Raw genomic sequence first — 24,538 nt, forward strand, 5'->3', positions numbered from 1 at the left:
ATCACCACTTAATAAAAACCATGCATATACGTATCGTTTTTATTTTTGAAACCAAGCATGCACAATTTCTTTTAAATGTCAAATATTAAACCATAAAAATCCTTAAACATTTAAAAATCATAATTTAACATATAAAAATTCATAACTTTTAAAATAAACGTTTTAACGTATAAAATTCCATAAAAATTTTAAAACAAACGTCTTAACATATTAAATCCTAAAAATCCGAAAACATAAACATTTTAACATATTAAATCCACAAAAAATTAAGAATACATTTTTTGACATATTAAATCATAAAAAATCCATAACCATGAAAAATAATCATATCAGCATGTAAAATAGCATTTAGGGCACTGCCATGACGTTTACTAATTTCTAGGTGTAAAAAGATCGTTTTACTCCTGGACGTAAAATTTCCCGTTTTTGACATTTTCTTAACTTCATTGATTCTAACATGTCCCAAATAATTATTTAAGCCTACATGAATTTTCTCATATTTTTATTTAGCTTAAATCGAGAACTTTTAAATTAATCTTTAAAATGTGACGAATTAATGCGTTTTAATCCCAAATTAAACCAAACCTTAGTATAAAATTCTCAAATTAAAAAATTAGACTTATAATAATTATTTAAACTTAAACCTAATTTTTCATAATTTTATAAAGCTTAAAACTAGGCGTTTCAATTAACTCGTTAATTAGCGTTTCGTGCGGCGATTAAATCCCGGAAGATTCCAAAACTCGTTAGTTTGATCCCAAATTTTAAACATAGCATTTTTATGATTTATTCTACCCTTCCAAGTCATGAGCTACCCCCGTGGACCCTTGGTTTTAATTTTAGCTTTATTATTTTTGTTTTTGACACCTTATCGAACACACCGAGCCATCTCCTAATTTTCTCGAGCCACGCCCGAGCCGCCTTGAACCAAAACCTAGCCAACCCATCTAGGGACCCTACTGTCCAAGCCCAGCCCGAAAGAACCCATGGCCCGACCAAAAGCTTGCTGGATACTCACCCAATTTACATGCATGTGTACGTGTGTAGTGTTTTGGCACAATAGGACTCCTCCTCCTTCTAGGGCACTACCAGCTGTTAAACACTTGACCCAACCTGACCCTAACCTTCCCTAGACAACGACTAGACCAAGCCCAGACCAACCCAAGCCCTGGACGCGAGCAGAAATCTTCCTGAACTCTGCACAACAACCTGCGCTCATGGCTTCTCCCCACGGTTTCATGTTCTTGCTCGGCCCTAGCTAAACCAAACCATACCAGACCCTGAACCAACCCCTCTAGCATCCCTCTAGGACCCTAAGGACCTAACCTAGCCCAGCCCAAGCCCCTTGGCCGAGCACCTCCTCCCTACACAATCTTCTAAAACATGCGCATCACCATGACAGTTTCTCGGGTAGGAGTCCTTGCTGTCAAGGACTCCTCTCAAGCCCCTTAGCTCGAGTTCTGTAATGCCCGAGATTTAATTACTGTAATCAGATGTTGATTAATTGACGTAATGGAAGTCATAGGAACTCAAATGACGAAGCCGGGCGTTGGTTTATGTTAAGCCAAGATGTTGAACCGAACATCTCAAGATGTTAGGCCGAACATCTCGCGCCCGAGCGGCAGAAAAGCACCGCCCGAGCGCGCATGTATAATTTGTGAGGGCCGAGAGTTCTTCGCCCTAGCGAGCAACTTCTGACCGCTCGAGCGAGAGGAGATGTTCAGCCGAGGATCTCGACCGAAACTGACTCGCCCTAACGGTAGATTTTGACCGCCCTAGCGAGAAACATGCAGAAGGAAAAGTTGCCACTTGGTCACTTGCATGCAAACGTGTATGTATATATATATATATATATATGTACAAACGTAAATAATCAGAAAGAAACGGAATTCAGAGGAAACTTTGATTCTTTGATTTTAGAATTCGATTCGTGAGAAATCCGTCCGTTCGATTTTGAATCCGACTTCAGTACTGTATTCCTATCAACGTAGGCTACAACTGGACGTAAGTTTTGCTACGTTTTGACATGTTTTGAAATTAGACTATTGTCCGAATTGAATAGGATTCATATATGATGTTCTTGTCATGTTAGACATCATAGAATCGAAGTCAGATTAAAGAACGGACTGTTTATGTAATTGTTATGATTTTTGGAATCGATTTGACTGACAATTCATATCAGATATGTAGGGTTATCGAGATTTTGACTGGTATCGATATTGATTATGAGTTCTGGTATTATATCTGTGATGTTTGGACTGACGGGGTTATTGAGACAGTATTGTTATGCCGTCGAAACATCAGTTGACTGATATTGATCAGAGTCGGTATTGAATTAGATTGTATTGGTATACCGTATGTCGATTGACATTGATCAGAGTATATCTTGATTTAAATATTGATCAGAGCATATTCCGGATTGGGTTATTTATTGATATTGTGACTGTTCAATATTGTGATTACCAGATTGGGACTGGACCGAGGTAGAGTCGGGATTTCTTCTTCTTCTGAGCGAGAAGATAAAGGTATAAATTAATGTTGAGTTGGGATTGCACAACTCGAGGGAGGTTTGACTCGAGTTTCCCTAAATCACATACTTTACCTGATTGCATTGATATTTGCATTAAGTTGATTGATGTACTTGTTCTCTTGATATTAGATGACAGGTATTAAACGAGTTATCTTGTGACAAAAGTGCCGGATAGTGGTGGTATCGCCACGGCACATTGCACGATGTCTCAAGATAGGATATTAGCGATAGAGCTACAGTCCTTGACGGTTAGGTCAGGACACTGGATGTTTGGTTATATCGAGTAATGGAATCTATTACGGAATTCGATATAGGAACACCATATTTGGTTATATCGAGTAAAGGGTATTGGAATTCTTCTATTACGGAATTCGATATAGGAATACCAGGGCCATGGTTATATCGAGTAATAGAGATTATGGTTCCATCCTTTACGGAATTCGATATAGGAATACCACATCTGGAAACCGGGATCCCTAGACTAGGATTGAGTCTAGTCTAAAAAGTAGAGTCACTGGATTGAGTGACAGTTATAGTTTATGGTATTGATTAATACTGATTTATGTTCCTGAATATGGTTCATGCCCTTTTATGTTTCCTGATATTGGTACATATCTAGAATAGGAATTATTCTTGATATTGATTCTGTTCCTGATATTTGGTACATGTTTAGAATAGGAATTATTCTTGATATTGAATTATGTTCCTGATATTGGTACATGTTTAGAATAGAAATCATTCTTGATACTGATCATGTTCCAGATGTTGGACCATGTTTAGAATCGAAGTTATTCTTGATATTGATTATGTTCCTGATATTTGGTATATGTCTAGAATAGGAATTATTCTTGATATTGAATTATGTTCCGGATTAGGGTACATGTTTAGAATATGATTTATTCTTGTTATTGATTTATATCATGATGTTGATATAGGATATGATTTTGTTATATGCTCTTATATGATTTATATGATTGCATGTATACATGATTTATATTGGGATATTTATATCTCACCGGAGTTATCCGGCTGTTGTCTTGTCTGTATGTGTGCATGGCAACAGGTGGGCTAGGATCAGGGTCAAGAAGAGAACGAGGCTGGACTAGATAGCGTGGAGGTCCGGACTTTGAAGCAACTTAGGGTTCAGCACTGACTTATAGTTGAACCTAGTCGGATTATTGTAGATCATACAATAATTGTACGTTATGTTTAATATGTAATTTGAATTTAATTACATTATGTTTCCGCTGTGTAATTTAAAAAGAAAAATTTTTAGACCATGTCTATTATGAATGATTAAATATTCCTAAAGACGATTAAGGAATGGATTAGCGTCCGGGTCCCCACAACAGGTGGTATCAGAGCTGTAGGTCCTTGAACTGTAGGTTCCTTAGCACTGAGATAGAAAAGAGTGAGCGGGGTAGACTGAGTTTTCTTTCCTGCTTTTGATTGCTAGCATGTGATATAGTATTATGTTGATTTACATTGAGTATGCTAGCATGCCAGCATGGTTTATTGCATTTAAATGTATGTTACCTGAATATCTGAATTGATTTGGTAATATATCTGATTTGAAAATAAATCAGAACCAATTCTTGATCAGAAGGTAAGCTGATCAGAAAGGGATTGGGATTGATTATCTCTTGTGATTACTGACTCCTGTGATCATCAGATACACCTTGTAGAAGAATTTCAGAAAGGGGTAGTACTTCGTCTGATCAGATAGATGTATCAGAGACTCCGATGGAATTGAAATTGAAAGAGTTTCAGTTATTTCAGCCGCCGATTCTGAGTGGTATCGGGACGTCGGAAGAGTATGAAAACTGGTTTGATGATATAGAAATACGGTTCGATTTACTTAATTGTACAGATGAACAGAGAATTACACTGGTATTCCCTCAGTTACGAGAAGCTGTCAGAAGTTGGTGGATTATAACCAAAGGAGTATTAGAACTGAGAGGTTCCCGAGGATTTCAGGGAGCTAGATCATCTGGATATGGTGATCAAGGAACAGACCCAGGACACACTTGATGATATAGTGGCAGGTATTGTTCCTTTATGATTATGGTGCATATGTATTGATATATACTAATGCAATCAGTATGATTATCCTGGATTGGGTGGCACTGATATATGCTTTACCTGTTGGTTCTGTATCTACTGTAGTATTGCTTCTTTACCTTTTGGGGAAAAGAATTTGATATCAGTGATATTCTGTGGGATATCATATACTGCAGTAAGTTGAGAATGAGATTGAATTAGAATAGATTGTACTTGTATTGTCGGATGATGACTGCATGATTGATATTGATATATCGAACAAGTACAGATTTATTATAGAGTCTTGCCAGGAGATGGTAAGATTCGGACCTGAAATGGCCAATGAATGAATGATATACGGTAAGGGATTTAGATTTCGAATTCCTTGATATCCGTATTATGTATGATTCGATGATTATCGAAAGTAATGGAATAATTCCTTATGTATTCAGTTGATGACTGAAGTTGAGCTTATCAGGGATTGATTTACTAATAGCAGGAAGTTTGCTATAGTCTTTCAGATGAGATTTCAGATTTGTCATGTATCCGGAAGAGTGATTTCAGCCCTGATTTGATTCCAGGGATCAGTGACTGAGAATGACATTGAAGATGGCAGAATTTCCGAGATGTCAGAAATGTCAGAGATTGTGTCTTATGCAGTCATTAGATCAGCATTGTGTACTGATATTTTGAATCTGATCCGATAGTATTATCCTTCTGAGTCTGTGTTTGATATCGATTGTTATGAACCGTTGAGGTTATATACAGTTCAGTCGAGTCAGAACTGATTTTGAAGATTAAAGCAGTTCAGAAGTTGAATCAGACTGTTCAGAACTTGATTTTGATAGTTAGAACAGTGTGTCAGAGCCGATTACCAGGTAGGTAATATTTTATGTTATATGATTAGCTGATTTGTTTGTGTCAGATATTCGGATTTGAATGGCAGGTATTGTCAGATGCACACAGTAGTAGGTTCAGTACTGTTCTGGTAACAGGAAATGTGTGATAATTCGAATGGACAGTTTTGATATAAACAGATGAAATCAGTTATGTCAGAATTGATATTGAAATGTCTAAATCGTTGACTGATGAAGACTGGAAGATAGAAACCAGGAGATTGGTTATATCGATTATTGATTCTTAAATAGAAATGGGAGTACATTTCTATGGATTTTGTGAGGGAATCACCGAAATTTGCCAAGATTATACCAGTAGGTAGTTATGATTGAACAATTGTTCAAATCTGCCTATGTTAGATTGTACAAGATGACGTACAAATATGACCAGATGACTGAGAGCTATGTCAGAAACAGGGGTCAGATTGTATTAGATGCCAAAGTTGATTTTATCAGACTGTGATATTCGTTTGATTTTGTATTTTTGGTTGAGTGTACAGCATGATTGTTCATCTATGATTTATAGATTGACAGATAGTCGGAGTGAACTATCCTGATACTGGAGGATATCCAGGAAATGTAGTGCTTGATTTTAGCACTAGTTGACATGATTCATTGTCACTTGTGAAGTATTGTACAATAATGGCTATCAGATGAGTATCGGAATAGCTTTAGTCAAGGTATTGTACAGTGAGAACTGCTATTTTCCTTCGTATGGGAATGATATTGCAGTAATGCTTGAGGACAGATTTGTTAAGATCAGAAATCTGATAAGGAAAAGGAGACTGAATCAGAAGAAATGAGGATAGCTCAGAATGCATAGACTAAATAAACCAAAGTCGGATGATGACGATTGGTAGTTGAAGCTAAAGATTGTATATATCTTTGCTTGAGATAAACAGATTTGATAACAGCTGATGGTCCTGATAGGTGAGGAGCTGTAGATTGGTTTATACGGATGTTGTATAACCAGTAATGCGAGATCTATTCTGTCAGAAGAACTGGAGAAGAAGTATTATGACATTATACTTCGTGAATTCTTATTCCAGACTGGAATCAGATATTGGAGTTTTGGTTTAAACTCTGTACACATTTCTTCTGATATATCTGAATTGATTGTTGTGAGTTCGAGGACGAACTCAGATCTAAGAGGGGGAGAAATGTAATGCCCGAGATTTAATTACTGTAATCAGATGTTGATTAATTGACGTAATGGAAGTCATAGGAACTCAAATGACGAAGCCGGGCGTTGGTTTATGTTAAGCCAAGATGTTGAACCGAACATCTCAAGATGTTAGGCCGAACATCTCGCGCCCGAGCGGCAGAAAAGCACCGCCCGAGCGCGCATGTATAATTTGTGAGGGCCGAGAGTTCTTCGCCCTAGCGAGCAACTTCTGACCGCTCGAGCGAGAGGAGATGTTCAGCCGAGGATCTCGACCGAAACTGACTCGCCCTAGCGGTAGATTTTGACCGCCCTAGCGAGAAACATGCAGAAGGAAAAGTTGCCACTTGGTCACTTGCATGCAAACGTGTATGTATATATATATATATGTACAAACGTAAATAATCAGAAAGAAACGGAATTCAGAGGAAACTTTGATTCTTTGATTTTAGAATTCGATTCGTGAGAAATCCGTCCGTTCGATTTTGAATCCGACTTCAGTACTGTATTCCTATCAACGTAGGCTACAACTGGACGTAAGTTTTGCTACGTTTTGACATGTTTTGAAATTAGACTATTGTCCGAATTGAATAGGATTCATATATGATGTTCTTGTCATGTTAGACATCATAGAATCGAAGTCAGATTAAAGAACGGACTGTTTATGTAATTGTTATGATTTTTGGAATCGATTTGACTGACAATTCATATCAGATATGTAGGGTTATCGAGATTTTGACTGGTATCGATATTGATTATGAGTTCTGGTATTATATCTGTGATGTTTGGACTGACGGGGTTATTGAGACAGTATTGTTATGCCGTCGAAACATCAGTTGACTGATATTGATCAGAGTCGGTATTGAATTAGATTGTATTGGTATACCGTATGTCGATTGACATTGATCAGAGTATATTTTGATTTAAATATTGATCAGAGCATATTCCGGATTGGGTTATTTATTGATATTGTGACTGTTCAATATTGTGATTACCAGATTGGGACTGGACCGAGGTAGAGTCGGGATTTCTTCTTCTTCTGAGCGAGAAGATAAAGGTATAAATTAATGTTGAGTTGGGATTGCACAACTCGAGGGAGGTTTGACTCGAGTTTCCCTAAATCACATACTTTACCTGATTGCATTGATATTTGCATTAAGTTGATTGATGTACTTGTTCTCTTGATATTAGATGACAGGTATTAAACGAGTTATCTTGTGACAGAAGTGCCGGATAGTGGTGGTATCGCCACGGCACATTGCACGATGTCTCAAGATAGGATATTAGCGATAGAGCTACAGTCCTTGACGGTTAGGTCAGGACACTGGATGTTTGGTTATATCGAGTAATGGAATCTGTTACGCCTTAAACGCATACAAATCTCGAGGATGAGATTAATGTTTTTAATGCTGTAACATATCCCAAAGTTTTTGTTTTGATGATACCAAAACTTGGATTAAAAATGTACTAATGTTTTATATTGAGGCATGCAGGAAATTAAGAACAAAGTTAAGTTCGGAAGATCCGAAATGTGGTTCGGACGTTCCGAATTTGTGCAAATCAGAAGCAAAGTAGAAGCTGTTCGGAAGCTGCGAGGAGCCAGTTCGGACGTTCCGAAGACGTGATCGGACGTTCCGAACACAAGCAATCAAATCACTTCAATGCGGAGACAAATTGATATGACTGTTGATTGAGTTAGATTTCGGACGCTACGAAGACATGATCGGACGTTACGAAGTGTTGAAGATTTCAAATCTCCGGAAACGCGGGAATGTTCGGACGGTACGAACCTGAGTTCGGACCTTCCGAAGTTGTTCATCACTGTCTGAAAGAACTGTTCGGAAGCAACGAAGTATGATCGGTCCCTCCGAAGCATATGTTCGGACCCTACGAAGTCATGAACGGACGATCCGAAGTCATCCCAGATTTACGCAAATTGATTTCAATCAGATCGGACGTTCCGAAGCATAAACAGAAGATCCGAACCTTGGCGTCCAAGTCTAGTATAAATAGGCCTTTGAGGATGCATTTTCAATCATTCGATCCCACTCCACTCTCTTGTCTCTTACAAAGCTTTCTACTATCTCTTGTGTGCGTTGATTAAAAGAGTTGTAATATCAAAAGAGTTGTAGAAAAAGAGTGAAAGTAATACTCTCGAGTGGGTTGTAAAGTTCGTGGCTATCCTTGGAGCCCTCAAGGCCAAGTAGACGCATCGAGGCGTGGTTGTAAAAGCTAGCTTGGAGCTCCTAAAGCCAAGTCGATATAGTGATACCTCGATCCTCATCGAGAAGGGGAGACGTAGACGATTCTTCGTCGAACTTCCATAAACATCTCTATCCCTCTTTACTTTACGCATTTACTTTACTACGCATTTATTTTACGCACTTACTTTACGCATTCACTTTATTTGTGATTGTCCCTCAAGTCTTCCGCTTGCAATTTTTGCAAACTCGTTTTAAAAACGCTAAAGGGCCTAAAAGAACCTATTCACCCCCCCTTTAGGTTCTTCAAGTGGTATCAGAGCAAGGTTTTTCAAAATCTTTTAAAATGGCCAATCTAGCAAGCGAGTATGCCCAAGGACAATCCACAAATCGTCCCCCTCTTTTCAATGGTACAAATTACGGATATTGGAAAAATAGAATATCTCTATACATCCAATCCGTCGATTACGACCTTTGGAAAATAACGGTGAAAGGTCCCTATATCCCCATGAAAACGGTGGATAATAAGGAAATTCCTAAGGGAATGGATGACTTCACCAAGGACGATATGAAACTTATCTCTCAAAATGCTAAAGCTATGAATATTCTTCATTGTTCTCTAGATATGAATGAATACAACCGAATCTCGGCTTGCACCTCCGCCAAAGAGATTTGGGACAAATTGGAGATTTGCCACGAGGGAACCAATCAAGTCAAAGAAACGAAGATAGACCTTCTCCAACTCAAGTACGAGACCTTTGAGATGGAACCCAAGGAGGATATCGACACCATGTTCCGGCGGCTCACCCAAATCATCAATGAGCTTGCCCAACTTGGTGAGAACTACCCAACTAAACAAGTGTGGAGGAGAGCCCTTCGAGCATTACCGGCGGAATGGGATGCAAAGCGCACGGCTATCATTGAATCCAACAAGGGAGATGCGGCATCCTACGACCTTGATCAACTTCATGGGACCCTAAAGACCCATGAACTTGAAGTATCTACCCGGAAGGAGACAAAGAAAGATGACGATAAAGTAAAGGCGAAAGGGATCGCCTTGACCAGTCAACTTGAAGATAGCGACGATGAAGAAATGGCTCTCCTCACTAGAAAGTTCAAAAGATTCATGCGGAGTTCCAACTTCAACAAGAAAGACAAAAAGTTTGAGAAGGAAGTGACCTGCTACAACTGTCAACAAAAGGGTCACTATGCAAACGAGTGTCCCTCCAAGAAGAAGGCCGGCAAAGACAAGAAAAAGGCCCTTCTAGCCACGTGGAGCGACAGCGACAACGAAGAGGAGTCTACCCTATGCTTCATGGCGAAGGAAGATCATCTGACCGACTCGGATGACGACGAGGTACCCTCTTACGATGAATTACTCTCCGCTTACACTAGTATGTACAATAAGGCTAAGTCACTTAGAAATGAGAATAAGCAACTTAAAACTGAACTAGAAGCTAGGATGCATGACAACACTAAGCTCAAGACAAATCTAAGAGACTTAGAGAAAGCCTTCAACAAGTTCAATGTGAGTAGCGGTAAACTAGAAAACCTCTTGAGCATGCAAAGGTGTAACTTCGACAAAGGAGGTCTAGGATATGAAAAGAAATCAGTCAACTTCGCTAGTCTTATCGCAAAGGCAAAACCAAGAACACCACCAACATGCACTTACTGTTGTAAGATAGGCCACATAAGACCTAAATGCAAGAAACTTAGACACCAACACAACAAAAATAGTTATTGGAAATGGATCCCCAAATCCCCAACTACTACTAACCCCAAAGGACCCAAAGAAACGGGTACCAACTATCAAACTGTATCTCAACCTTGTAGGGACAAAGGGGAGACAAGTCATCGAGCACTTGGTATCTTGACAGTGGATGCTCTCGACACATGACGGGAGAAAAGAAGCTGCTACAATCCATTCGACCAAAAGAAAAAGGATCGGTGACCTTCGGAGACAACAGCAAAGGGATCATAGAAGGCATCGGCTCAATAGGTATATCTAACTCTACTATTATTGATGATGTACTTCTTGTGAAAGGGCTTAAACATAACCTCCTAAGCATTAGTCAATTGTGCGATAGGGGTTATGAAGTCAAATTCACACCACACGATTGCACTGTATCACTCACAACTGACAAAACCATTAGTTTCAAAGGTTATAGAAGTGAAAATGTTTACAAGGTCGATTTAAAGATTTCATCTTTTTCAAAAATAAAAAGCCTTGTAACATTAAATGTTGATGACAACATTCTTTGGCATAGACGACTTGGTCATGTTGGGATGAGCACCATAGAAAAACTTTTAAAACTTGACCTAGTTTCCGGAATGCCAAAGCTGAATTTAAAATTAGATTCTTTTTGTGATGCTTGTCAACTTGGTAAACACACAAAGGAATCTTTTAAAAATAAAAATTTTGTATCCACTTCTATGCCCCTTGAATTACTTCACCTAGATTTATGTGGTCCCTCGAGGACAACTAGTCTAGGAGGAAAATCTTATGCTTTTGTCATTGTAGATGATTTTTCACGTTTTACTTGGACATTGTTTTTAGCCCACAAAAATGATGCCTTTGATCATTTCAAAATTTTTGTCAAAAAGGTTGAAAATGAGAAAAATCTTTTGATCAAACAAATCCGTAGTGACCACGGAACGGAATTTCAAAATGAAAATTTTTCAATTTTTTGTCAAAGCAAAGGCATTGGTCACAACTTTTCTTGTCCTAGAACTCCTCAACAAAACGGTGTCGTTGAGAGGAAGAATAGGACCCTAGTAGAGATTGCAAGGACCATGCTATGTGAGCATTCTCTACCAAAATATTTTTGGGCTGAAGCAATGAGTTCTGCTTGTTACATCATCAATCGCGTATCAATAAGGCCAATTCTCAAGAAAACTCCATACGAACTATGGAGAGGGAGAAAGCCTAACATTTCTTACTTCCGCGCTTTTGGATCAAAATGCTTCATCCACAACAATGGTAAGGACAACCTGGGTAAGTTCGATGCTAAATCGGACAAAGGTATCTTTCTTGATTACTCTACTTCTAGCAAAGCATATAGAGTCTTTAATAAACGTACTTTACTAGTTGAAGAATCTATTCATGTCATATTTGATGAAACTAACCCTTGCTTGCCTAGAACTGTTGTTTCTGATGATGATGATATAGATATCCTTGGCGAAAAGTTGGAGTCCACAAGCCTAGATGATGTTCCTAAAGATCAAGAGGACGCACCTCTTCCGAAGGAGTGGACTACACACAAGGATCATCCCATGGACCTCATCATTGGTAGCCCATCGAAGGGAGTATCTACTCGCTCTTCTAATATGTGCAATTATCTTGCTTTTCTTTCTCACATAGAGCCTAAGAACATAGAAGAAGCTTTACTTGATGATTCTTGGATTATTGCTATGCAAGATGAACTAAATGAATTTAGAAGGAATAAAGTTTGGAATCTTGTACCTAGACCCACTGATAGACCTGTCATAGGAACTAAATGGGTATTTAGGAACAAGTTAGATGAGCATGGTACAATCACTAGAAATAAAGCTAGGCTAGTAGCTAAAGGATATAGTCAAGAAGAGGGAATTGATTATGATGAGACTTATGCCCCTGTTGCTAGACTAGAATCCATTCGCATGCTACTTGCTTTTGCTTGCTCTAGAGACTTTAAATTGTTTCAAATGGATGTTAAAAGTGCTTTTCTTAATGGTGATTTGAAAGAAGAAGTGTATGTTGAGCAACCTATTGGTTTTGAAGATGTGCACTTATCTGATTATGTGTATAAACTTGATAAGGCTTTGTATGGTTTGAAACAAGCTCCTAGAGCTTGGTATGAGAAATTATCTACCTTTTTGCTGTCTAATGGTTTTTGTAGAGGTAAAGTTGATATTACCTTATTTACCTTGACTAAAAATAATGATTTGCTGATAGTACAAATATATGTAGATGATATTATTTTTGGTGCTACTAATGAACACTTGTGTAGAGATTTTTCTAAGCTTATGCAGGATCACTTTGAGATGAGCATGATGGGCGAGCTCAACTACTTCCTTGGTCTCCAAATCAAGCAATGCAAGGATGGTTTCTTTGTCAACCAAGGAAAGTACATCAAGGAGATGCTAAAAAAGTTTGGGATGGAGTCTTCCAAAGCCTCATCCACACCTATGAGCACGACAGTCAGACTCGACAAAGATGAGGGAGGTAAACCTGTTGACCAAAAGTTATTTCGTAGCATGATTGGCTCCCTACTCTATGCGACTGCTAGTAGACCTGACATTATGTTTAGTGTTTGCTTGTGTGCACGATTTCAATCATGTCCAAAGGAATCACACTTATTCGCCTTAAAACGCATTTTCAAATATCTTTCAAATACTCCAAATCTCGGATTATGGTATTCTAAGAACTCATTTTTCGATTTAAAAGCTTACTGTGATGCCGACTTTGGAGGATATAAGGTGGATAGAAAGAGCACTAGTGGAACTTGTTTCTTTTTGGGAAATTGCTTGGTGTCATGGTTTTCTAAAAAGCAAAACTGTGTTGCACTTTCAACGACCGAGGCCGAGTATATGGCTGCCGGTAGTTGTTGTGCACAAATTCTTTGGATGAAGTATCAATTACTCGACTATGGTGTTACTTTTTCAAAAATTCCAATCTTTTGTGATAATACAAGCACCATATGTCTAACAAAGAATCCAGTTCAACATTCTCGTACTAAACATATTGACATTCGACATCATTTCATTCGTGATCACATTGAGCAAAATGATGTTGAACTTCACTATGTTGACACCAAGAATCAAATTGCTGATATTTTTACAAAACCACTAGATGAATCTACTTTTACTCGTTTGCGTGGTGAACTTGGCATGATTGAGTTGTAAACACTAGTCTAATACTCTCGTACATATTTGTTAAATTGAGGGGGAGTATTATTAATGTGAGCATTATAATGTCGGATAATACAAATTAATTGTATTTATCCATAATTATGGCTCAACATTCATTTATGTGCTAAATATTTTAAAATTTTGGGTGTTCCTCATCTTGGCTACTTCGGAATCACCGCTCCTATTCGGATGCTCCGTTTCACCTCGGATCCACCGAACGTGTTCGGATCGTCCGAACCTGACCATAGGTTCCAGAACCTCCGATTCACTCTTCGGACCATCCGAACATACATCGGATCGTCCGAACCCCCTTCCGATGTCATTAAATGTTCGCGCCTTCCCATGCCTGATTGTCAGACTTCGGACTCTCCGTTTACTCTTCGTAGCCTCCGTTCTATGATCGGATTGTCCGATTGCTAATCGGATCGTCCGAACTGATTGCCAGATAACCGTTCCGTTCAAATTCCGGACCTTCCGAACTCTTGTTCGGACCGTCCGAACATGGCCTATAAATAGGCGTTCGGATCCTCTGATTTATTTGCTCATTCACTCCTTCTTTCTTTCCCCACACAAAACACTCACTACTCACTATGCCTCCGCGCCGTAACGTAGCTGGCCGAAATGTTCGCCCTCGTCACGGTGCCTTTCACCATGATCTTACCCAACCACCCAACCCTCGTCCTACCCCACCTGAATTCGAAACCCGTAACATTCTGCCTGGTCGTACCCTTCACACCGATTATCTTCGTGCAAATTTCTTTACGTTGATTACTCTTATTGAGTCTCAACGTTGGGGAAACTTCTTTCTACCTTCCGTACCCGATATCATCTACCCCTCTCTCATACATCAGTTCTATGCGAACTTTTCCTTAGTTCTTGGTGGTGATGACACTCGTGTTGTTACCATTGTTCAGGGTCGGTTCATTTCTTTTTCTACCGCCGACCTCTCCACTTGGTTCGATCTTCCTCGAGACGGACCGAGTGAGTTCTTTTCTCAGTCTTGGACTGAGAATGACCCCACTTTTGATCGAGTCACTGCCTTGACCACCATCTTCGGTCGTCCGCCTACTCCTGCCGATGACCGTCCTCATGCGAAGGACCTTTCTCCTCAGCTTCAGCTTGTTCTGAAGCTCATCACTTCTTCTATTGTTCCTCGCAGTGGAGACCTCTCCACTTGCAAATATCTCGATCTGTACATTCTCTATTATTTAGTCTCCCAGCGTCCTTTTAACCTTCCCCGTTTTCTTATGTACGCCATGGAGTACGCGGCTTCTTCTACTCGCGTCTCTTTTCCATTTGGCCGGTTCATTAACCGGATTCTAGCCCATCTGGGCATTGACTTTACAGATGAAGAATCCTTATCTATTTCTCCTCGCGAGACTATCGACCATGATACTGTTGTTAAGATGGGACTCTCTTGGAATCCCGTCTTATCCTCTTGGGTCATCGACAAGGATCGCATCTTTGCGTCCTATCGTCCGACCGAACACTTTCATGTTCCCTTCGGTCTCCTTCCTCCTCACGTTCAGACGAGAGGATTTCCCGCTGGTCCCCCTACTACGGGTACCACTCCTACTCCTTCGGTTGATATTCCCTCTTCATCCCATCAGCGTGTTCCCGACCCTATTAGCACTCCTTTGATGACCATGGATGACCTTCCTCATGGCTTCACTCCGCCTGCTCCCTCTGGACCCTACGATCGGATTTTCGAGTATCTCGAGCGATTGGAGACTCGTTTCGACACTCGTTTTTCTCTTTTAGAGTCTACCTTAGAGCGCCATCATACCGAGACTTCTTCGCGTCTGGATTCCATCGAGGCTGAGATGAGGAGACATAGAGAGTCGCGGGATGCGGATTCTTAGCTTATGTTTTTGTTTATTTTATCTTTATGCATCATTGTATAAAAGACTTGCATTTATTAGTGGATATTTTACCTGTTTATTTGTCTCTCTTTATACTTATGTCTTTTTGCTTATCACAAAAAGGGGGAGAATTTATTTGGTTAAAATTGCTATTAATTGGTTATTAAATTCGCCTTAATTCAACCTCTTAGACTTGTTATTTGATTAAGGGGGAGTTATTTAATAACCATTTCGATTATGTTGATTATTGTTATCTCAATTTTTAACCAAGTTTTGTGATCATCAAAAAGGGGGAGATTGTTACGCCTTAAACGCATACAAATCTCGAGGATGAGATTAATGTTTTTAATGCTGTAACATATCCCAAAGTTTTTGTTTTGATGATACCAAAACTTGGATTAAAAATGTACTAATGTTTTATATTGAGGCATGCAGGAAATTAAGAACAAAGTTAAGTTCGGAAGATCCGAAATGTGGTTCGGACGTTCCGAATTTGTGCAAATCAGAAGCAAAGTAGAAGCTGTTCGGAAGCTGCGAGGAGCCAGTTCGGACGTTCCGAAGACGTGATCGGACGTTCCGAACACAAGCAATCAAATCACTTCAATGCGGAGACAAATTGATATGACTGTTGATTGAGTTAGATTTCGGACGCTACGAAGACATGATCGGACGTTACGAAGTGTTGAAGATTTCAAATCTCCGGAAACGCGGGAATGTTCGGACGGTACGAACCTGAGTTCGGACCTTCCGAAGTTGTTCATCACTGTCTGAAAGAACTGTTCGGAAGCAACGAAGTATGATCGGTCCCTCCGAAGCATATGTTCGGACCCTACGAAGTCATGAACGGACGATCCGAAGTCATCCCAGATTTACGCAAATTGATTTCAATCAGATCGGACGTTCCGAAGCATAAACAGAAGATCCGAACCTTGGCGTCCAAGTCTAGTATAAATAGGCCTTTGAGGATGCATTTTCAATCATTCGATCCCACTCCACTCTCTTGTCTCTTACAAAGCTTTCTACTATCTCTTGTGTGCGTTGATTAAAAGAGTTGTAATATCAAAAGAGTTGTAGAAAAAGAGTGAAAGTAATACTCTCGAGTGGGTTGTAAAGTTCGTGGCTATCCTTGGAGCCCTCAAGGCCAAGTAGACGCATCGAGGCGTGGTTGTAAAAGCTAGCTTGGAGCTCCTAAAGCCAAGTCGATATAGTGATACCTCGATCCTCATCGAGAAGGGGAGACGTAGACGATTCTTCGTCGAACTTCCATAAACATCTCTATCCCTCTTTACTTTACGCATTTACTTTACTACGCATTTATTTTACGCACTTACTTTACGCATTCACTTTATTTGTGATTGTCCCTCAAGTCTTCCGCTTGCAATTTTTGCAAACTCGTTTTAAAAACGCTAAAGGGCCTAAAAGAACCTATTCACCCCCCCTTTAGGTTCTTCAGAATCTATTACGGAATTCGATATAGGAACACCATATTTGGTTATATCGAGTAAAGGGTATTGGAATTCTTCTATTACGGAATTCGATATAGGAATACCAGGGCCATGGTTATATCGAGTAATAGAGATTATGGTTCCATCCTTTACGGAATTCGATATAGGAATACCACATCTGGAAACCGGGATCCCTAGACTAGGATTGAGTCTAGTCTAAAAAGTAGAGTCACTGGATTGAGTGACAGTTATAGTTTATGGTATTGATTAATACTGATTTATGTTCCTGAATATGGTTCATGCCTTTTTATGTTTCATGATATTGGTACATATCTAGAATAGGAATTATTCTTGATATTGATTCTGTTCCTGATATTTGGTACATGTTTAGAATAGGAATTATTCTTGATATTGAATTATGTTCCTGATATTGGTACATGTTTAGAATAGAAATCATTCTTGATACTGATCATGTTCCAGATGTTGGACCATGTTTAGAATCGAAGTTATTCTTGATATTGATTATGTTCCTGATATTTGGTATATGTCTAGAATAGGAATTATTCTTGATATTGAATTATGTTCCGGATTAGGGTACATGTTTAGAATATGATTTATTCTTGTTATTGATTTATATCATGATGTTGATATAGGATATGATTTTGTTATATGCTCTTATATGATTTATATGATTGCATGTATACATGATTTATACTGGGATATTTATATCTCACCGGAGTTATCCGGCTGTTGTCTTGTCTGTATGTGTGCATGGCAACAGGTGGGCTAGGATCAGGGTCAAGAAGAGAACGAGGCTGGACTAGATAGCGTGGAGGTCCGGACTTTGAAGCAACTTAGGGTTCAGCACTGACTTATAGTTGAACCTAGTCGGATTATTGTAGATCATACAATAATTGTACGTTATGTTTAATATGTAATTTGAATTTAATTACATTATGTTTCCGCTGTGTAATTTAAAAAGAAAAATTTTTAGACCATGTCTATTATGAATGATTAAATATTCCTAAAGACGATTAAGGAATGGATTAGCGTCCGGGTCCCCACAAGTTCTAATATGGCTAGACTCTACCTTGGACCCCCCACGACCCTGGCTAGCCCCTCGACAGGAGCCAACACCAAGCCCAGCCGTGAAGACAAGAACCGAACCCCTTGATTTCCTATTATGTGTTCGGTTTTGTACGAGTTGGTGGCTTATTTTAGGACTCTAACCTCATGTAAAACACTATCTAAACATGTCCTGATCATGGCAGCCCCTTTAACACATATAAAACATGATTTTGGAAATTTAAAACACCAATTTAGAACACATGCACCTGAAGTTACGAAATTTTAACATGCTGCTATGTTTTTTCTAAAAACAATTCATGCACAAACAAATACTATATTGTGATGATGAGTAAAGGGAGAATATGGCGTGCCTTTGCGTTTTAAACGCACGAAAAACTGTTGCCGATTGCGAAGAACGGAGCGGGAACCGTGGCTTGAACTCTCCTTGAGCTTCCACCAAAATTTTGCTTCAATTTGTGTGTGTGTGCCGTGTTCTAGGAGGAGTATTTTCGGTGCCCACAATTCAGAAAGTGGCGTGCACAAAAGTTTAGGTTTAGGGTGAGTTTTATATATTAAATACTAATTAAACATTAGGCCTATTAAGCCAACAATTAAGGCTCATTAGTTTTAATTAGGATTTAATTAAAGTATTAAAATAATTTTGGTAAAAATAATTTTGCGAATTTAATAGACGGGTTGCCAAAAAGTTCGTATTTTTGTTGAAAAACCAACACCGATAAAATTTACGTCCCGGCGTATAAAATCACCTCAAAACCCCTTATTTTCAAAAATAAGAAAACCCACAATCATATTTTAAAGAATCAAAAATAATTATTTAATAAAAACATTTTTCGTTATTCAGCCATCGGTCTCCGTTTTTCGATCGCAACTTGATTAATCATTAAAAATACAATTTTATGCATCATGACAATAAAATCCTATTTAACATATAATCATGCATATCACATAATCAATAAGAAATTAAAATAATTTAATTAACCATTTTTCAGAATTCCTAGATTTGCATGCCGTTGGATTACGTCGTCTTAACTTTGGACCTTACAAAAAGGTTCCATATTCTAGGAAACCAAGTCAATAAAAGCATGAAACTACATCAAATCATATCTTGACTCGACTCAACTCTAACTCTAGGGATCCCGGTGTGAATAAGACGTCACTGTCTGTCACCTACCCTCCCAATCGGGGTGACGGTACGTCTTATTCCTAGACTTCGGCCCTGTCTGTATCGGATATCTACAATCGAAGTCGATCTTCTCCAATGCGCTGATACCACCGAACGTCTAGTTTGGCAAGTCTGCCAATGACTCCTATCTCAATGCTTGAATATGAATCTATAAACAAGGCATAATCGAAATCAAACATAAACAACAATCTAGTATGTGATTTTGGGAAACTCCAACCAAGTCTGATTCGAGTCATATCTCCTGAATTCACATGAATTATACCTTCTAGGCGTTGGAATAAATCAAAGTCTCGAAGCCGGTATCAAATTTGTCAATCCAAATATGAAATGACAATGTTGAGATGCACAATGTCAAACCACAACTCAAACTAATACTAGTACGGTTCAATATCAATTCGACGGTATAACGGCATAGTTTCTCGATACCGGTCACTCAATAACAATCAATATATTATCCACAAGCCATAACATCAATAACAACAATCATAATTTCCCAAAATCTGCCTTATCTCAACTCATACATGCTGTAATTTCATAACAATAGCATATGACATCCGATAATCGATCCGGTTGCAAATATACGTGTCCCCAAAATCTTAAGAACATATCATAGAGCTCAATTCATCATTCTCCCAACACATATATATCAAACATGCTGGAATTTAATAAAACATATACATTTTTGAAGCCTTTGATGCAAGGAGTGTAGATCTATGTTTAGATTGAAGTTTGGATGGATAAAAGTTGCACAATTTTGCTTCTAAGATGAAATCACCTTCCCTTTTTTTTCTGAAATGCTCCCTCGGCTCTTCTGCTCAAATGGAAGGGAAGAAGGACAACACACCTATATGCATGGCCAAGGACACAAGTTATTATTTTTCAAGCAACACGTATGACCGCGGGTGCGGTAGCTCATGAACCGCGGCTGCGCTCAAGCTTCGGCAGGCCATCCAAAATGCATAAACGTCGACTGCGGGCGCAGTCACTTCTGCACCGCAATTGCGGTCCTAGTTCGTATAAAATTTCCCACCCTACTGGCCATGTACCGCGGGTGCGGTACATTTTTAGGCACGGGTACGGTGTTGTTTCGGCCCTACATTCTGAAATTCAATATAAATGACCGCAGGTGCAGTATAAACTGGTGTGTAGGTGCGGTCTCTCATCCATGCAATATTTCATTATTTCATACTATCAACCTACAATCTCGGGCATTACAGTGTATGCATATTCATCCCTTCATCCAAAGTACTATGTAATTGTTAGTGCAGATTTCATGGGTCTTTCTTTCCTTAACTTGCTCCTTCAGTTTGGAAAAATCCGGGTGTAACGACCATGGGCTGTATGCTGACCCAACATGAGCCTCAACCTATATCCATATACCACTACTAGACATGGGCTGTAAGTTGGTCCAACATGAGCCGTAGTACATGTTGGATCTCGGTTTTCTACACGCCCAAACGCAGCGGAAGTTTAAAATTTTTTTATTTTATTTTGAAAAACAAAATAATTTTGGACACTCGTATGGTTTTCATAAATTAACATTCATAGGATGTCAGAAAAATTATACCTTTGTGAATTAATCACGTGGCTCCAACTAATCCGGTATAAGCGGATTAGCTCTTGATGAATCCCTACGAACTTTCTTTGATGAAATCCTTCTTTCCTTCTAATCAGGTCCACAACTGAATTGTATGATCCTCTTCCAAATTGCACTAGAAATATTGGAAGATATTTTTCATTGAGATGAAACACTAAAACCCGGCACAACCTCAAACAATTTGACTGGCCAAAATTTTCTTGTTTTGAGAATGGATTTTTCGAGAGATGCTTGGTGGAATTGGAACAGCCGAAAAGTTGTTCTCCTTTTATTCCTTGAAACTCATGAATCCTATCTCAATCTTTTTGAGAATAATGAAATCTTAATCCTTTTAATTATCATTTGCTTAATTAATTAAATTAATTAAGTAAACTAAATATTTGCAGGATTATGGTTGTGATTCTCAAAATCTCACAATCAAAATTAGTGGAGGCTATGATTTTATGTCAAAATTTTTAAAATAAAAATTCCATGACCTAATTACTATAATTAACATTAATGGGCTTGATCAATTAATTGGGCTAGTCCAACTAGTTTAATTAATTAATCAAAGTCCATTAAAACTTTAATTATTTAGTATGTTGGACTTATACTCCTACAAACACATTAAACATACTTCCTACTATATTTAATTTAATTTTTAATAAACTCAACTTTTGAGTTTAATAAATTAAATCGATGATAAATTCAACATTTTAATTTAATATTTAAATTATAAATTCAACTCCTTGAATTTATCACCTCCAAAGATTTAATAGTTAATAAACTCAACTCTTGAGTTTAATAAATTAAATTATCAATTTTATAAATTCAACTCCTTGAATTTATTATCTCCAAATTTCATAAATTCAACTTCTTGAATTTATTATCTCATAAATTCAACTCCTTGAATTTATTTTCTCAAAATTTAATTATCATAAATTCAACTCTTTGAATTTACTATATCATAATATAAATTCAACTCCTTGAATTTTTTCTCTCAACGGGAACAAACGATCCAGTGCTTGTGTGACCCTCAATGGTTCAGGGATACAGCTAGCCGTGGATTCACAACTCTTTGTGATTCAGGACATAATCCTTTATTCGGGCTTACCCTAGTTAGCCTCATTCTTTTCATCAACACCTTGATCAAGAATGTCAGAACTCATTTCTAATAGCACCCATCGGATCATGGTAAGAGCGTCTAGTGGCATCGCCCCATGATCCCCTAGGTATCACTGATAGTGCCTGCAAGAACCAGTATATTATGATTAACATACAGTACGGTCCCTTCATCTCATATATCCCGATCGAATCTGCAACCATTGGTTCATCGAGGGTTGCATATTAATTCGATAACAATGTGATAACTTTAATAGTGGCATCGCGTGTACTATTGGAGAACTCCTTCTCCATTGTACATCTCATACTCTGGCCAGAGATTCCATGCACTATTATTACATCAGATCACATAGGATATCCACACCCGCAGGTGAGCGGTGAATCCCCGACTACAATGCACTGGCTCCTATATGTGTCGCAACTGTACCCAACCTCGCCACCTGATGAATCTCCTGGAGCCGGTAAACGAGTAAAAGCATAGCCCTAGCATATAGAGCCTCAGTGTTGTCCCGGGTCGTAAGGACTAATGGTGTACAATCATAACCACGGACTTATCCTCTCGATGAATGATAACCACTTGGAAAGTCCGAGGGAGGGTTGTTCGGTATAATCATCATATGACTACCCATCTGCATGTTTGGACATCTCCATTCCCTTACCAAGAAACGCAGTACACAACATCACAGATGCTAGTCTCGAGCTCAAGCGACCTTAATCCATGTTTTAGGCGGCTGAATCGACTAGGAACGAATTTAGAATATGCAATGCTTACAAATGAGTTTCAACATCGAATTACGATTCATTTATATTAAAGCATAATCCAGGACTTTATCTATGCTGTTCGCATGGGTATACAGATAAAGTATAACAAGACCATAAAAAGTTAAATTATATTAAAATAAAGATTGTTTATTTCATTTGAGTCAATAAATTCCCTAGCCAACCGTTGGCTTGCAGGGCATCTACTCTAACAATCTCCCACTTGCCCTAGAGCCAACTACCCTTAATCTCATTGTTTCGCGATGCTTTTCAAACAATGGTCCTAGCAAGGGCTTTGTAAGTGGATCAGCAACATTATCTGCAGAGAGGACTCTTTCAACTGATATATCTCCTCTTCCCACCATCTCCCATATGATGTGGAACTTCCTCAGTACATATTTGGATCGCTGATGAGACCTTGGTTCCTTTGCTTACGCAATGGCACCAGTGTTGTCCCAGTACAACGGGACTGGATCAACTCCCTTAGGAATAACGCCCAACATTTGGACAAAATTCGTCATCCAAACTGCCTCTTTTGGATGCATCAGATGCAACAATGTATTCAGCTTCAGTGGTGGAATCTGCAATGCTGTCTTGCTTGGAACTTTTCCAAGAGACAGCCGCACCATTAAGCATGAATAAAAATTCCAAAGGTCGATTTCGAATCATCTACGTCACATTGGAAGCTAGAATCAGTGTAGCCTTCCAATTTCAATTCTGCACCCCATAGACCATGAACAAGTTCTTAGTCCTTCTCAAGTACTTAAGAATATCTTTCACGACCTTCCGATACATTGGACCAGGGTTTGCCTGATATCTTCTTGTAACACTTATAGCGTAAGCAACATCAGGACGTGTCTATATCACACCATACATGATACTACCAATGGCTGACGCATATGGAATACGTGTCATCATCTCTATCTCTTCATCAGGTTTGGGACACATAGCTTTAGATAGAGTAATACCATGACACATTGGTAAGTATATTCTCTTGGACTCTTCCATATAGAATCGTTTTATAATGGTATTGATATAGATGGCTTGGGTGAGTCCGAGCATCCTCTTTGATCTATCTATATAGATTTGTATTCCAAATACGTAGGACGTTTCACCCATGTCTTTCATGGAGAATTTACTGGCTAACCATACTTTAGTTGATTGCAGTAATCCTACATCATTCCCAATGAGCAGGATATCATCAACGTAAAGTACTAGGAATGTCACCGCACTCCCACTAATTTTCTTGTACACGCACGGTTCCTCAGGATTCTTGCAAAACCAAACTCTTTGATAGTGCTATCAAATCTGAGGTTCCAACTTCTTGACGCCTGCTTGAGACCATATATTGATCTCTGAAGTTTGCATACCTTATGCTCACTTCCTACTGATGTGTATCCCTCAGGTTGAGACATATAGGATTCTTCTTTGATGTCTCCATTGAGGAATGCAGTCTTTACATCCATTTTCCATATCTCATAGTCATACCATGATGCTATGGCTAGTAGTAATCTAATGGACTTAAACATAGCAACTGGTGAAAAATTTCCTCATATTCAACTCCTTGCCTTTGAGTATAATCTTTTGCAACCAGCCTTGCTTTGAAGGTCACTACCTTCCCATTCGCCCCAAGATTTCTTTTGTAGATCCATTTGCACCCTATAGGAACGATTCCTTCAGGTTGATCCACCAATGTCCATGCTTGGTTTGAATACATAGAAACCATTTCTGACTGCATGGCTTCAAGCCATTTGGTTGAATCAGTAGCAGATATTGCTTCTTT

General features: G+C 38.7%; 1 long non-coding RNA gene across 1 annotated transcript; it reads left to right on the plus strand.

Moving 5' to 3' along the window:
* The first annotated feature begins 2,466 nt into the window (after positions 1 to 2,466).
* On the plus strand, positions 2,467 to 18,020 carry LOC140807906 (uncharacterized). Its single transcript, XR_012112775.1, has 3 exons — positions 2,467 to 2,525; positions 7,627 to 7,685; positions 17,808 to 18,020. It is a non-coding gene; the product is annotated as an uncharacterized lncRNA (long non-coding RNA).
* Positions 18,021 to 24,538: the final 6,518 nt, after the last annotated feature.

This window comes from Primulina eburnea, chromosome 12 (genome assembly GCF_022965805.1).
Source record: "Primulina eburnea isolate SZY01 chromosome 12, ASM2296580v1, whole genome shotgun sequence".
Classification (NCBI taxonomy): Eukaryota; Viridiplantae; Streptophyta; class Magnoliopsida; order Lamiales; family Gesneriaceae; genus Primulina; species Primulina eburnea.